This window comes from Grampus griseus, assembly GCF_964374135.1.
Source record: "Grampus griseus genome assembly, chromosome: 17".
In the NCBI taxonomy this organism is placed as follows: domain Eukaryota; kingdom Metazoa; phylum Chordata; class Mammalia; order Artiodactyla; family Delphinidae; genus Grampus; species Grampus griseus.
This window is the reverse complement of record NC_139011.1, coordinates 68678509-68694700: the sequence shown is the minus strand read 5'-3', so window position 1 is coordinate 68694700 and position 16192 is coordinate 68678509. Positions and strand designations below refer to the sequence as shown.

At 39.1% G+C, this 16192-nt stretch overlaps 1 protein-coding gene across 1 annotated transcript in view; it reads right to left on the bottom strand.

Moving 5' to 3' along the window:
* The window catches only part of CPA6 (carboxypeptidase A6), a gene marked incomplete at both ends in the record, with an annotated part of 262208 nt that overhangs the window by 50723 nt on the left and 195293 nt on the right, over nt 1–16192 (bottom strand). The gene's annotated exons all lie outside the window — the stretch shown is intronic.

Genomic DNA, 16192 nt, shown 5'->3' with positions numbered 1-16192 from the left:
AAATCTACTACGTAAGAATCTTTTACCTACAGAAAGAAAATACAGGAGCCCTCACTTTGCATGGCTCTGATATACACGAATTTCAGTAACCATGGTTTAGTTAAATGGTATCAGTCCTCCAAGTACAGCCCAAATTTGCTACTAGTGCTAGGTCTTAACTCTACAAATCACTATGCAAATTACAGCTGTGCATCTAGTTCTGTGAAATTGTGCCACTTCTTTTGAAGTCTGTAGGTGTGTGATTGGTCACTGTACCTGTGTTACTCAGTTCACAGACAGACAGCAAAGTGTGTAGCTGTGTTGCTCCCTTGTCTTCTGGTGATAAACCCGTGTGGCATTTTACAAAAATGGATATAGTAAGAGAGAATAGGCCAACAAAGCTTAAAGTGCAGCAATAATGCAGATAACGCAGAGGGGAAATGTGACTCAAACGTAAATGTAGTTATAGAAGAAATAGCTGATGCCAGGGATGTGGACACAGCCATCATTCAACTCTAGCTATGCAGCCAGAGGAACTTAGTGAAGACAAACTTACTGACATAAATGAGGAAAACGGTCGTACTGGAAAGGAGGACGATGTCCCAGAAGAAATGAAGCTGTCAACATTTCACATTAAAGGAACTCTTGCAGGTATTTTTCGACATTGAAAGCACAAAGGAAAAAAATACTGGAAGCTGATCCCAGCTATGAAAGGAGTATGACAATTTGCCAAGGCATAAAAAAGATGCCCACTTCATGTTGTAAGTTATATAATGAAAAGTAAGCACTGTCCAAACTACCCGTGATAAAGCTTGTCACAAAGAAACAAGGCATTTACTTATCAATATTTCTAATGTTTTAAATTATCGTGTAATAAATATTTCACTATCTTGGTGATTCCCTTACACATTTATAACAGAGTAAGAGAGTTTTTCATCTTTTGACAAAAATACGTAAAGGTCATGGAACAAACATAATTTTCCCCATTGATTATCAAGATAGATTGTTATGGCTTCAGGTTGCATGGTCACTTCTATTGAGACAGTCCTGCACTTGTGTGCAGGAAAAGTGAAGACTGCCTGTATAAACAGTGCCTGTATAAACAACGCCCAGGACATTCTCAAATATTGAATAGTGGAGTGCAATGGATGCAATGGCTTTCAATTCAATTAAAGTGAACAAACATTAATATAGACCCTGCTATATGTAAGACATTATAAATTGAATGAAAAGGGAGAAAGATCTCGGTTGGAGGGTGCAGAGGATTAAAGAGAAGATTGGGGAGGGTGAGAAGGATGGGAGAATATAAGGAGTTAAAGGCACTAAAGGGCTGGCAGAAAACAAATCAAAATGTTGCAGTTACTGGGATGGTAGTGAACAAAGTCAGAATTAAAAAAAAATGCAGATCGTTTTTATATGATGAACTATTTTTTTATTATGCCATTAAGAACAAAGACTTATTTGCTTACTCAGGTGAACTCACTAAATATTTGATCTGGCCTTAATTACCCTCTCAATTATTTATTCCCTGGCTTTTGGCACATTTTATACATACAACTTAAGTTCCCTTCTTTAAAAAGTTTATTTTATTTTTAGTAATACATTCCTTAACCAAACCTCTGAGTTTCACACCTACATTTGAGGGTTTATATTATGTTTTTACCTTTAATTTTCAGCAAGACATAATGAGACTAAGAAAGGTGATGATGTAAAAGGAGTGGTTTTGGGGAAGCTCTTGGATTCTGGGAGAAAGAGCCTTCCCATTCTGGAAAGCTTTCCCAGTTGCAGGACGTCTCCCACAATGACTACTCCAAGTCTTCCTTAGAGCTCTGTCCTATACACACAATCCCCCATAGTCCCCAGATATTACTGTTTACTCTGCTCAGAATCATCAGCTGCTTCTTAGAAAATCACTCCCTTTCCTGAAAGTCTCCTCTTCCTGTTTTTGGTTATTTGAACTATCTACATAGTACACCTGAATCACATGCCAGGTTTGGGCACCAGGATTAGCCATCCTTAGTGCCGAGTGTAGATGCCTGGGAACATGTAAACGGAGGTGGTTTTCCAGTGTAATCAGGCTGGGCCTGGAAGGGTGAGGTTTCACATCACATAGCAGCAGAGGAATACCATGGTTCACCTGGGAATTAAGGAAGTTTTCCTTTGCTTTTTCTTCTTTCTTTTCTTTCTTTTTTTGTGCTGCTACCTTTCTGTAACAGGACCAAATTAGATCCACCTGCATATTATGCTTCTTCAAAGTCTGGAAGAACTTTCCATTTCAGAGCATTCTTGTCCCAGTTTTCCCATGGATCATCTTCTCACAAACCCTTGCTTTGTCTTTGGTCTGTCACTGAGTTAAATAGAATTCATCCATTGATTTTAAAATACCTGTAGGAATATATGACTCAAGCATAAATGAGTTTAGTTTGAGAATGAAACTATTCAGTTTTGGCTGGGTTAAATTTGTTTAAAACATCATTTTGGGTTCTGTTTAATATAGAAAATACGGAAAATTCAAAAAAACATAGAGAAGAAAAAAATCACCCATAATTCTTTTAGCATTTAGTATATTTCTCATGTATATGTATCTCAGATATAGATTTTACAACATGGAAATTATAATGTCCATGCTAGGTTTTTTTTTTCAGGTTGTAATAAATTTAAAAAATTAAAAACATTTTTATTTTTATGTATTAATTTTTATTGGAGTATAGTTTACAATGTTGTGTTTCTGCTGTACAGCAAGGTGAATCAGTTATACATATACATATATCCACTCTTTTTTTAGATTCTATTCCCATATAGGTCATTAACAGTATTGAGTAGAGTTCCCTGTGCTATACAGTAGGTTCTTATTAGTTATCTATTTTATACATAGTAGTGCATATATGTCAATCCCAGTCTCCCAGTCCATCCCACCCCTCTGCCCCCTTTGGTATCCATACATTTGTTCTCGACGTCTGTGTGTCTATTTCTGCTTTGCAGATAAGTTTATCTATACCATTTTTCTAGATTCCACTGCATTAATATACGATATTTGTTTTTCTGACTTACTTCACTCCGTATGACAGTCTCTAGGTCCATCCACATCTCTACAGATGATCCAATTTCGTTCCTTTTTATGGCTGAGTAATAGTTCATTGTATGTATGTACCACATCTTCTTTATCCATTCCTCTGTTGATAGGTATTTAGGTTGCTTCCATGTCCTGGCTATTGTAAATAGTGCTGCAGTGAACACTTGGGTACATGTATCTTTTTGAATTATGGTTTTTTCTGGGTATACGCCCAGGAGTTGGATTGCTGGATCATATGGTAGTTCTATTTTTAGTTTTTTAAGGAACCTCAATCCTGTTCTCCATAGTAGCTGTACCAATTTACTTTCCCACTAACTATGTAGGAGGATTCCCTTTTCTCCACACCCTCTCCAGCATTTATTGTTTGTAGATTTTTTGATGATGGCTATTCTGACCGGCGTGAGGTGATACCTCATTGTAGTTTTGACTTGTACTTCTCTGTTAATTAGTGATGTTGAGCATCTTTTCACGTGCTTCTTGGCCATCTGTATGTCTTCTTTGGAGAAATGTCTATTTAGATCTTCTGCCCATTTTTTGATTGGGTTGTTTGTTTTTTTGACACTGAGCTACATGAGCTGTTTATGTAATTTGGAGATTCAACCCTTGTTGGTCACTTCGTTTGCAAATATTTTCTCCCATTGTGTGGGTTGTCTTTTTTCATTTTGTTTATGCTTTCCTTTGCTGTGTGTCTATGCTGGTTTTTTTAAATTTTTATTTTATTGACGTAGCAGCATGTCACAGGCAGTTTCCCGTATCTTTAAATGCTCCTTTAATATATTTTATAAAGTCAGGGCTATCAATCATTTCTTTCTATGCCTTCCTCCTTTCTTTGCTTTTATGCTTGGAAATGTCTTCCTCACTTGGAAATCAAATGAATATTTCCCAGAGTTACTTTCTACATATTCTATGAATAAAGACTCTGGTCAAATTTGTCCCAGCAATGTAGAATTATTTGAGGGAAAAATTAAGTGCTATACATAATTCTGGGCCAGCTAGCACCAGCCATGGCTTGACATACTCAATCCTGGAGATTGACATTTTAAAACTCTCAAAAGTGAACAAAGCCCAAATTACCTCATTCAGTTGGTGATGATTCTGAGAAACGAAGCAAATGCCATTCCATCAGCATTGGCAACAAAGAATTAAGTGGCCTTTCCACAATTAAAAAAATAAAACAATGAAAAATAAAAAGATGTTAAAAATGGGCTGCTGTTGAAAATTGCTTGCCTACCCCACTATCAATATGACTCCCCCCTGGACTTCCCTGGTGGTGCAGTGGTTAAGAATCCACCGGTCAATGCAGGGGACACGGGTTCGAGCCCTGGTCCAGGAAGATCCCAAGTGCTGCGGAGCAGTGAAGCCCGTGTGCCACAACTACTGAGCCTGCGCTCTAGAGCCCACGAGCCACAACTACTGAGCCCACGTGCCACAACAACTGAAGCCTGTGCACCTAGAGCCCGTGCTCTGCAACAAAGAGAAGCCACCGCAACGCAAAGCCCGTGCACCGCAACGAAGAGTAGACCCCGCTCGCCGCAACTAGAGAAAGTCCGTGCGTGGCAACAAAGACCCAATGCAGCCACAAATTAATTAATTAATTTTTAAAAATTTCAAGCTTATGAGAAAAAAAAAATGACCCCCCCGAACTTGTGCCAGAACTGCAGTGGTGAACTGTTGCAATCTTCTACCCCTTTCCTGTCTCTTATCGGATTAAGTAATACAGTCAAGAAAAGTATTTGAAAACAATTCTGTTATGGTTGGCAAAATCACTGGAATTTATTCTTGGATGTCTGTTGCCCAAATTAAGCCTGTGAATCAGGTATTCGGTCATTTGGCTGCTTACTGAGTCTCTTTAACCTCTCATCAGAGAGTATTTGATTCTTTTGGTCCTTGAGAATCAGGGTGCATGAGAGCAGTTTTTTTTTTTTTTTGATGGTCCTGTGTCTCCCTCTGCAATATCCACAGTGCCTGGCCTGTTGCGTGGTAGACACTTAGTAATTACTTGTTGATTAAATTCATCATTTAACCTGCTTAATGTAGTGGTGTTGGGTTCTTCCCTTCAGACTAGTGATACTGCCAACATTTCAACCGATACTCCCACAACTTCAATGACACCATTGCTCTCTCGGGCATCTTTGACCCATCCTGCACTTTTGTCCCCATATCAAGCCAGTCATCAATTCCTAAAGACTTCCTTTATTGGTGCTGCCTTCTGTGTTTGTGTCTTATCTCCCCAGTAGAATTGTAGTAAATGAATTGAGAAGAGAGTTAATGTCTTGTAATTACAGTACTTGTACCATTACAGAACTTAGCAAGCTGCCTTCACATAAAAAAGTATTGCTCAATAAGCCTTTGGTTGAATGAATGAATGAAGGAAGGAATGATTTTTTTCATTTGAACTATATACACCCTTTCTTTACTTTCCATTCCTACATCTACTCTTCCTGTCCACGTGTAGATTCTTGCCCTAAACACTTCTAGTTTGTTGCCCTCACTCTGGGCTCCTCCTTTCTATCATCCATATATCACTGCCTTTCATTTTTAAACTGACAATGATGCATGCTTTTCATTACATATCAGTATTTTCTCATTTTTCTTTATTGGACCAAACTGTTGGCTTCCGAGGCTAACTATAATTTTTCAGTCAGTCTCATATTGCGTTAGAATCTACTCACACAGACTAGAGCCTTTGATCTCACTAATCTACACCATGTTCTCAACATTAGTGTTTTGTCTTTTTTAGAACACTATTGTATCTCCCTGATCAAATTCCCACTCCTCAGTCAAGGCCTAATGAGACTCACTTCCCCACAGATTTTTCCCAAACCTTGTCTTCTTCCAAAGTCTCATGGATTTCTCCGATTCTTGAATTCCTTCAGCTACTATAGTCAGTATAATTTAATCCCCAAAGGTACACTGTTTTATGTTGTTTACTATTGTTTCCTGCACGTAAATATTTGTTCTCAAATAAAATACAGACTCCTTGAGCGCTGGGACCATGACATACTTCTGCTGACCCCCAGAATGCTGAGGGCTGAAAATGTAGTGACCAACAAGAAATTGTTGGACTGATTAATGTAAATACTTTCCAGGGGAACCCTAGGTAACATTAATTAAAAAAAAAATAACAGCTTTATTGGGATATAACTCACACATTCTATAGTTCATCTTTTTAAAGTGTACCATTCAGTGGCTTTTAGTATATTCACAGAGTTATGCAACCATGACCACTACATAAGTTTAGGATATGTTCATCAACTTAGAAAGACATTCCTTATCCTTCAGGTATCAACTCCCTGACCCCTGATTTCCTCCAGCCACAGGCAGCCACTAGTCTACTTTCTGTAAATCAGCCTGTTCTGCACATTGCATGCAAGTGGGACTGTGTAATATATGGTCTTTGGGGACCAGCTTCTTTCAGTTAGCACAGTGCTTTCAAGGTTTATTAACATTGTAGCACGTATCAACACTTTCTTCCTTTTTTAAATTGAGATGTAATTCATTTAAAAGCATATATTTTAGGGCTTCCCTGGTGGCGCAGTGGTTAAGAATCCACCTGCCAATGCAGGGGACGTGGGTTCGAGCCCTGGTCCGGGAAGATCCCACATGCCACGGAGCAACTAAACCCGAGTGCCACAACTACTGAAGCCCATGCGCCTAGAGACTGTGCTCTGCAACAAGAGAAGCCACCGCAATGAGAAGCCTGCACACTGCAATGAAGAGAAGCCCCTGCTCTCCATAACTAGAGAAAGCCCACGCGCAGCAATAAAGACCCAACGCAACCAAAAATAAATAAAATAAATAGATTTATATTTTTAAAAAAGTATACAGTTCAGTGGTGTTTTAGTATATTCATAATGTTGAGCAGTGGTCATCACTATCTAATTTTAGAACTTTTCCATCACCTCAAAAAGAAACATGGTACCTTTTAGAGCCACTCCCAATTCCCCTCTCCCCTCACCCTCTGGCAACCACTAATCTACCTCCTGTTTCTATAAATTTACCTATTCTGGACATTTCATATAAATGGAAAGATACATTATGTGGTCTTTCGTGTCTGGCATATTTCACTTAACGTGTTTTTCAAGGTTCATCCCTGTTGAAGCTTGTATTGTACTTCATTATGGCTGAATAATATCCCATTTTATGGATATACTGCATTTTGTTTATCCATCAGTTGATGGACATCTGAGTTGCTTCTACTTTTTGGCTATTATGAAAAATGCTGCTATAAACATTCATGTACACATTTCTGTGTGGATATATGTTTTCATCTCTCTTGCTTATATACACAGGAGTGGAATTTTGGGGTTGCATGGGTAACTCTATGTTTAACTTGTTCAGGAACTGCTAATCTGTTTTTAACCCTATTTTTAACTTGGTAGTTTCCTTTACTTTGTAATTTAATTTTTAAGTCCATGACTTTTAAGGTTTGTGAGTGTTCCTTAAGTCTCTATCTGCTCTATTTTCTTTGTTCCCTGCCCTCTGTTTGCCCTCATATTTAAGTCTCTTACTCTTCTGCAAATAATGTCTGTTCACTTTTGCAGAAAGATAACCTCCAAGTTCTGTATATTAACCTGCTTCCTTCTCCTTATTTATCTATTCTAGTTTTCTTTCTTTGATGAATTAATTTAGTGTCTATATCATCCCTCTTGGCCCATGACAAATTTAAGAAAACTTTATTACCAAAAGGTAGTGTTTCTTAAAGTGGCTTTTGGTTTCATGGTGAAGGGGCATCTCCAGTACACATTTTGATAGTAAGTCTACCAAGTTGTTCCCCCCTACGTCCCCCTCCCCCAAACCCCCCAACGTACTATAAATGTAACATTAACGATGGTTTGCTAACTTGCTACAAAGAAGCATTGAAAAAGAGAAGGATTCTGCAGTTCAGGCGTACCTCCATTGGTTTCCTTTATTTTGCTTACAAGATAGAATTGTAAAATGAATACTAGGAAAAAAAAGAGGTGGCAAGTATTGAAATCAAAATTGACAGCTCTATATTTTTCAACATAATTAAATGATTTTCAGTTTAAAAGATAGAAGCCCACAATCGGGTTGTGTCTTTTGTGTTTTAAAAATGTCTACCAGCCAGTAGTTATATGTTGTGTTAATGAATACAACTATCACATGTTGAGATAATGAATTCCTTTGAGCAGTTTTCAAAATAACAAAATAATCAAGTCCATCTCACCAGTCAGTTAAGCCAGGTAGTTTGCTCTGTGTCACTGTTTTCTAAGCTTTGTGTGTCCAAGACACTCATGGACTCATCCTCTAAGCTGGAGTGGAGAGCATCCCAGGGCCTGGCATGGGAGAGTCAAGCTGGTTGAAGAAGAGAGGGACATACAGAGCCAGAGTCACAGGCTGATGCTTCTGGTTTCCATGGTGCAGTGAGTGAGTCAGGGTCAGTTGATAAGGATTATACACAGCAGAGAGGAGAGAGCAGGGATGAAATTTCCCTTGATGCTCTAGGCAGAAAATAGCACCTGGTTCCAAAGAGAATGAAACCCACGTGTATGGAGACCTGGTTATTCTTCTTACGATACATTTTAAATGTTGAGATAAATGTAGATTTGCGTGTAATTATAAGAATACGGAGAAATCCCTTGTACCCTTGACCCACTTTCCCCCAATGGTAATATTTTACAAAAGTATAGTATAATATAACGATCAGGGTACTGGAATTGATGCAGTCAAGATACAGAACCTCTCCATCGCTACAAAGACCCCTCATGATGCCCTTTTATAGCCACATCCACATTCCTTAACCCCCAGCAAACCACTAATCTGTTCTCCATTTCTATACAGTTGACCCTTGAACAATGTGCGGGTTGGGTTGCTGACCGTCCCAAAGCAGTTGGAAATCCATGTATAACTTTACAGTTGGCCCTCCGTAGCTACTGTTTCACATCCCGGGATTCAACCAACCGAGGATCATGTAGTACTGTAGTATGTATTTATTGAGAAAAATCTGTGTATAAGTAGACCCCTGCAGTTCAAACCCATGTTGTTTAAGAGTCAACTGTAATTTTAACACCTCAAGAATATTATATAAATGAAATCATACAGTATCTATTTGGGATGGTTTTTCATTGTATAATTCTCTGTAGATTCACATTGTTGTGTGTTTCCATAGTTCGTTCTTTTTTTTTTTTTGGTGAGTAGTTTTCCATGGTATGCATGTTCTAGTTTGTTTAACCCTTTGCCCATTGAAGGATATCTGGTTTGTTTCCAGTTTTTGGTTGTTATAGATAAAGCTGCTATAAACATTCGTGTACAGATTTTTGAGCAAACATAAGTTTTAATTTCTCTGGGATAAATGCTGAGAGTGCAATTATTGGGTTATATGATAGTGGCATGTCTTCTTTTAAAAGAAAACGTTAACTGTCTTCAGCAGTATCTCCATTGTTTTACATTCCCACCAGCAGTGTGTGAGCAATCCAGTTTTTCCCCATCCTCCCCAGCATTGGCTGGTGAGACAGTCTCTCCCCCTTTCCCGCGCGCGCGCGCGCGTGTGTGTGTGTGTGTGTGTGTGTGTGTGTGATTTTAGCCATTCTGACAGGTGTCTAGTGATAGCTCATTGTGGTTTGAATTTGAATTGCCCAAATGGCATCTTTTTGTGTGCTTTTTTTTTTTTGCCATCTGTATACTCTTTTTGGTGAAATGTCTCTTTATGTGTTTTGCCCATTTTCTAATTGGATTGCTTGCCTTTTTATTGTTAAGTTTTGAGTTTATATATCCAAATATGAATCCTTTCTCAGATATCTGGCAAAGTTTGTAGCCTGTCTTTTTCTTCTTAACAGGGCCTTTCACACAGCAAAGTTTAAAATTTTTATTTTATTATGTTTGATAATGTCCAATTTACCAACTTTTCCTTTTGTGAAGTCTAAGGACTTTTTGCCTAGCTTTAGATACTGAAGACTTTTTCCTATTCTAAAAGTTTTGTAATTTTACATTTAAGTCCGTGATCCATTTTGAGTTAATTTTTGTATAAGCAATGAGACTTGGGTTGAAATACATTTATTTGCCTATGGAAGTCCACTTGCTCCAGCACCGTTTGTTGAAAAGTATGTCTTTCCTTCACTGAATTGCTTTTGCACCTTTGTCGAAAGTCACTTGGGCATATTTGTGTAGGTCTATTTCTGGGTCTTCTGTTCCATTTGTCTCTATCCCTTCACCAGTACCACATACTTTTGATGACCAATGATATAATAAGTCTTGAAGTTGGGTAGAATGATTCTTTTACAAAATAGTTTTAGCTCTTCTAGTTCCTTTGCCTTTCCATATAAATTTTAGAATAATTTTACCTATATCTACAAAAAGTCTTGCTGGAATTTTTATAGGAATTATGTTAAACATATATCAATTTGGGGAGAATTGACATTTTTCTGTATTGAGTCTTCCAATCCATGAATATGGTATATCTCTCTGTATATTTAGATTTTGCTTGATTTTTTTGATCAGTGTTTCATAGTTTTTAGCATATAAGTCCTATACTTGTTTTGTTAGATTTACTCCTAAGTATTTCATTTTACAAGTAATTATAAATGGTATTATATTTTTAATTTCAGCATCCACATGTTCATTGCTAGTATATAGAAATACAGTTGACTTTTGTATGTTTATTTTCTGTCCTGTGATCTTGCTGAACTCACTAGTTCTATTTCCCTGTAGAGTCCTTGGGATTTTCTGTGTAGACAATCATGTCACTGGCAAATAGGAAAATTTTATTTATTCCTTTCTGATCTGTATGTCTTTTATTTCCTCTTCTTCTATGGACTAGAACTTTCAGCACTATGTTAATTTAAGAGTGGTGAGAGTGGACATCCTTACCTTGTTCCTGATCTTAGGAGGAAGCATTTGGTCATTTACCAGTAGGTGTAATGTTTGCTGTAGGATTTTCATAGATGTTCTTTATAAAATTGAGGAAGTTCCCATCTATTCCTGTTTTTCTGGGAGTTTTTATCATGAATGTCGAATTTTGTCAAGGTCTTTTTCTGTATTGATTGATGAGATTATGTAGACTTATCTGTTCTTCAGTTTGTTAATATGGTAGATTACATTGGTTGAATTTCAAATATTAAAACAGGCTTGGATCCTTGCAATAAACCCCACTTGGTCATGGTGTAGAATTATTTTTTAGATTACTAAATTCTATTTGCTAATATTCTGTTAAGGATCCCTGAATCTATTTTCTAGTTTTGTTTCCTATTGTTTTTGTCTGATTTTTGTATTAGGGTAATACTAGCTTTATAAATGAATTGAAACTATTCTCTCCTTTTCTAATGTCTGAGATTGTGTAGAATTGGTCTCAATTCTTCTTTAAACATTTGGTAGAATTCTTCAGTAAAACCATCTGGGTCTGGAGATTTCTTTCTTTCCTCTTTTTGAATTTTAAAATTATGAATTCAGTGTCCTTAACGGTAATAGGCATATTCAAATTATTTCATAATGGATGAGTTGTAATAGTTTGTGTTTTTCAATTTACTGGTACATTTTGCCTATGCCATCAAATTTATATGTGTAGGGTCATACATAGTATTCCCTTATTGTCCTTTTGGTATCTGCAGGGTTTGTAGTGACATCTTTTTCACTCCTAACATTGGTAATTTGTATCTTCTTTTTTCTTTGTCTCTCTTGCTAGAACTTTGTTAATTTCATTGATCTTTTCAAGAACCAGCTCCTTGTTTCACTGATTTTCTGTAATGATTTTCTGTTTTCAATTTCATTGATTTTTGCTCTTATCCATATTACTTCCTTCTGCTTGCTTTGGCTTTATTTTCTATTCTTTTTCTAGGTTCTTGAGGTGAGAGCTTTGATTATTGTTTTGAGAATTTCCCTCTTTTCTAATGTATGCTTTTAGTGCTATAAATTTCCCTCTTAGCATTGTTTTAGCTGTGTCCCACAAATTTTGATATGTTGTATTTTCATTTTCATTCAGTTCAATGTATTTTTAAAATTTCCCTTGAGATTTTATCTTTGACCCATGGATAATTCAGAAGCATCTTAATTTCCAAGTGTTTGGAGGTTTTCCTGTTATCTTTCTGCCATCAATTTCTAGTTTGATTTCATTGTGGTCAGAAAACACAGTCTGTCTGATTTCATTTCCTTTAAATTTGTTGAGGTTTGTATTTTGGTCCATGTTATGATATATCTTGGTGTATGTTCCGTAGGCACTTGAAAAGAATGTGTATTCTGCTGTTGTTGGGTTGGGTGATCCATAAATGTGACTTAGATCCTGTTGGTTGATAGTGTTGTTGAGTTCTTTCATATCCTTGTTGACTCCTTTCTAATGATTCTCTTTGGTTATTTTAAAATATGAACTTGCTGATACTACTACCACTACTGAGTTGATTTAATTAACTGCTTATTATACGCCAAGCACTCTGTTAAGTCTTTTACAAGAATTATATAATTTAATCCTCCCAATAAACCAGTGTGTCACATATTATTAATACTGAAGTTCAGAGAGGTTAAACGACTTGCCCACCAAGGTCATATAGCTAGTAAATGGCAGAGCTGGCATTCCAACCCAGGGCTGTCTGACTACTAAACGTGTGCATGTAACCTCTGTGCAATCTGCTGTTCTATCAGGATTTAGGACTCGATGAGTTTTCTTCCAGTTCACATTTGAGTAAGGATGCAAACATTATAGTGGTGGCTGTGGGACAAGTCCCACCAAGGTATGGTTGGCAGCCTCCCCAGTGATTCCCACTTCTTGGCATTCACGCTCTTGTGTAATGCCCTCCCCTTGAATACAGTCTGGACCTAGTGACTCACTTCTAATGGACAGAATATGGCAAAAGTGATGGGGGGATGTCACTTCTGAAATTAGGTTACAAAGAGACTGTGGTTTCCATCTTGGGCCTGTTCACGCTCTCTCCCTCTCATCTGCTCTGACGGCAGCCAGGTACTGGGTTGTGAGCTGTCCTATGGCGATGCCCATGTGGCAAGGAACTGATGTCTCTGGCTTACAGCCCTGGGGGACCTGAGGCTGCCAGCAGCCACATGAGTGAGCTCAGAAACAGATCCCCCATACAAGCCTTGAGATGGCCAAAGCTCCAGCTGACACCTTGACTGTGCCTTGTGAGAGACCCTTAGCCAGAGGCACCCAGCTAAGCTGTGCTTGGATTGCTGACCCACAGAAACTATCAAGTAATAGATGTTTGTTGTTTTAAGCTGTTGAATTTGGGGGAAAACACCAAGAGAGAGAGAAAACAAAGGAAAGAAGCCAAAATTTTGGCTTCTGACACCATCCCCTTCTTTGGGGGTTGAAATTCCAGGGAAATCAAGAGATGGTAGAAAAGACTGCCAGATTGGAGTAAAACATGTAAGAAAAGGGAACCTGGATCCTTGTTTACCACGTGTCTTTCTGAGAGGTCTCATGTGCCAACGAGGGGCAAATGCAGAAGGAGACAATCAGCAGTGTGGTGTGTGTCAGCCAAGAGAGGGCTTGACATAGCCTCTTAGGGTCTCCTGGGAGAAAGAGCCTTGAGATTCCCTGGTGCCCCCGGAGGGGCCATGGAAATTAGAGGAGTTGAGAGCCTGGGAGCCTGTCTTGGGATTTCGGTGGTGGAGGGGAGGTGACCTCTGGAAGGGACACTGCCTGAAGCCCCTCTTGGACAAGACAACCCCTGCCATCTGTGGATGGCAGGATTTAACCAGGGACTTAGTGTATAAGATATGATGCTTCAATGCTGGGCAGACTTAAGGTTACTTAAATCTTTGAATTCCCCATTCCCTCTGGCCGCAACACCGCCATTCTATGGGAACAGGGGCTTCAAGCCAAGATGAGAACGTTTCTTACAAGCCTGTGATGCTATCACCAGTCATTGCTATCATGTGGCAGCCCCATTGCTTCCACAAGGACACTGGGACCAGTGACCCGTAGGCCTCCTTTTTTTCCACTTCTGTTGCTTCCCTGACTCAGATGAGAAATGTTCCTGATTAAATGGAGGGGTAAGTGACAGCCATAAACAGCAAGAGTAAGAGAGGTATGGAAAGGGTAGCAGCGGCCCAGAAATAGACTCATCTGTGTGCTTGAAGTTGGCTTGGTGCAGGAGGGAGGAGAAGCCTTTCCTCACTCATCTTTGGTGAAATGGAGCCTATTCTTTTTTAAGTTTTTTTTAATTTTTAAAGAAACTTTTTGGCTGCATTGGGTCTTCATTGCTGTGTGCGGGCTTTCTCTAGTTGCAGTGAGCGGGGGCTACTCTTCATTGTGGTGCATGGGCTTCTCATTGTGGTGGCTTCTCTTGTTGCAGAGCATGGGCTCTAGGCGCACGGGCTTCAGTAGTTGTGGCATGCGGGCTCAGTAGTTGTGGCATGTGGGCTTAGCTGCTCTGTGGCATGTGGGATCTTCCTGAACCAGCACTCGAACCCATGTCCCCTGACTTGGCAGGTGGATTCTTAACCACTGCACCACCAGGGAATTCCCTGGAGCCTAATCTTAATTGATGCTTCTTGCTCTTGCTCCAAAATGAACTACCCTCAACTGATAGTCACCATACATGCCTGTTCCTTTTTCTGTGGTTACACTGTGTCCTCCTCTTCCTTGGAAATTTAGCTTGGGTTCTAGGGCTGCCGTGTATGGCTGTACAGATTGTGCACTGCAAAAGTCCAAGTGGTACCATATCCTTAGGAGATGAATTGTAAGTCATCTCCCAGAAATCTTTCCATATCATAACCACTGGATTCTCACACTCCCATTCATTCACAAATAACTGAAGCAATATTAAGTGCCAAGTGTTGTTCTAGGTACTGGGGATTTGGCAATGAACAAGATAAATAGAGTTTCTGCCTTTGGCATTAGTATAGGAAGAGACAGACAATTACCACATGAACAAATAAAGTAAATTTAGGTGTTATAAAGAAGTTGCACATGTCGGGGTGAGGTAAAATGTTTGGGAGATACGTTCTTATGTTCTACAATAATACACTGGACCATAGACTATAAACAATAGATGTTCTATTCTTAACCATTTTGCCCCTTTTCCTTTTGAAACTCAAGACAGCAGACAATATGTTGTATGTATACAATGGATATTTAATGCAAGGTGGTAGAGTTAACAATTTGTTAGCTTTTGCATTTATCCTACCGGGATGAAATGGTATTTTAAGAGAATATGAATTGCTCAATGCGCTGAGTGGGAATAGTTTGAAAATTTTATTATTACATTATAAAATTAAGAATACTTTTGTGGGTTTGGTTGTGGTAGAGAAGCAGATTTTACAAATTAATACAGTATTGACTTTTTAAAAACTATATTTATTTATTTTTGGTTGCATTGGGTCTTTGTTGCTGCACGCAGGCTTTCTCTAGTTGCGGAGAGTGGGGGCTACTCTTTGTTGCGGTGCGCGGCCTTCTCATTGCGGTGGCTTCTCTTGTTGTCGAGCACGGGCTCTAGGTGCGCGGACTTCAGTAGTTGTGGCTCGCAGGCTCAGTAGTTGTGGTTCTCCGGCTCTGGAGCGTAGGCTCAGTAGCTGTGGCACACGGGCTTAGTTGCTCCGCGGCATGTGGGATCTTCCCAGACCAGGACTTGAACCCGTGTCCCCTGCATTGGCAGGTGGACTCTCAACCACTGCACCACCAGGGAAGCCCCCCAGTATTGATATTTGTGGGGCGTATTTTCTAAGACTAGGAGAGCCTTCAAAATAATAAACCTTACTAGGTCACATAATTTTCCCATAAAACACAGTGAAATATAACTGAAATATTTAAATACCTTTTGTATCCTTAATGGTTTTCTATGAGTAATTTGTAGGGTTTTTTTTCTGGCTAACAACCATCCTTCCCTTAGAGTTCTTCACTGTTATTACCAGTACTAGTTGTTGGCTTTTTTTAGGAGTCTTAAAAAAAAATACTAAGAAGTGGGCTTCCCAGGTGGCACAGTGGTTGCGAGTCTGCCTGCCGATGCAGGGGACACGGGTTCGTGCCCCGGTCCGGGAAGATCCCACATGCCGCGGAGCGGCTGGGCCCATGAACCATGGCCGCTGAGCCTGCGCCTCCGGAGCCTGTGCTCCGCAACGGGAGAGGCCACAGCAGTGAGAGGCCCGTGTACCGCAAAAAAAAAAAAAAAAAAATACTAAGAAGTAAAGGTTATAAAAAACCATGAAAGTCATTGCATTCATGAGGTTGGCCCACTCTTG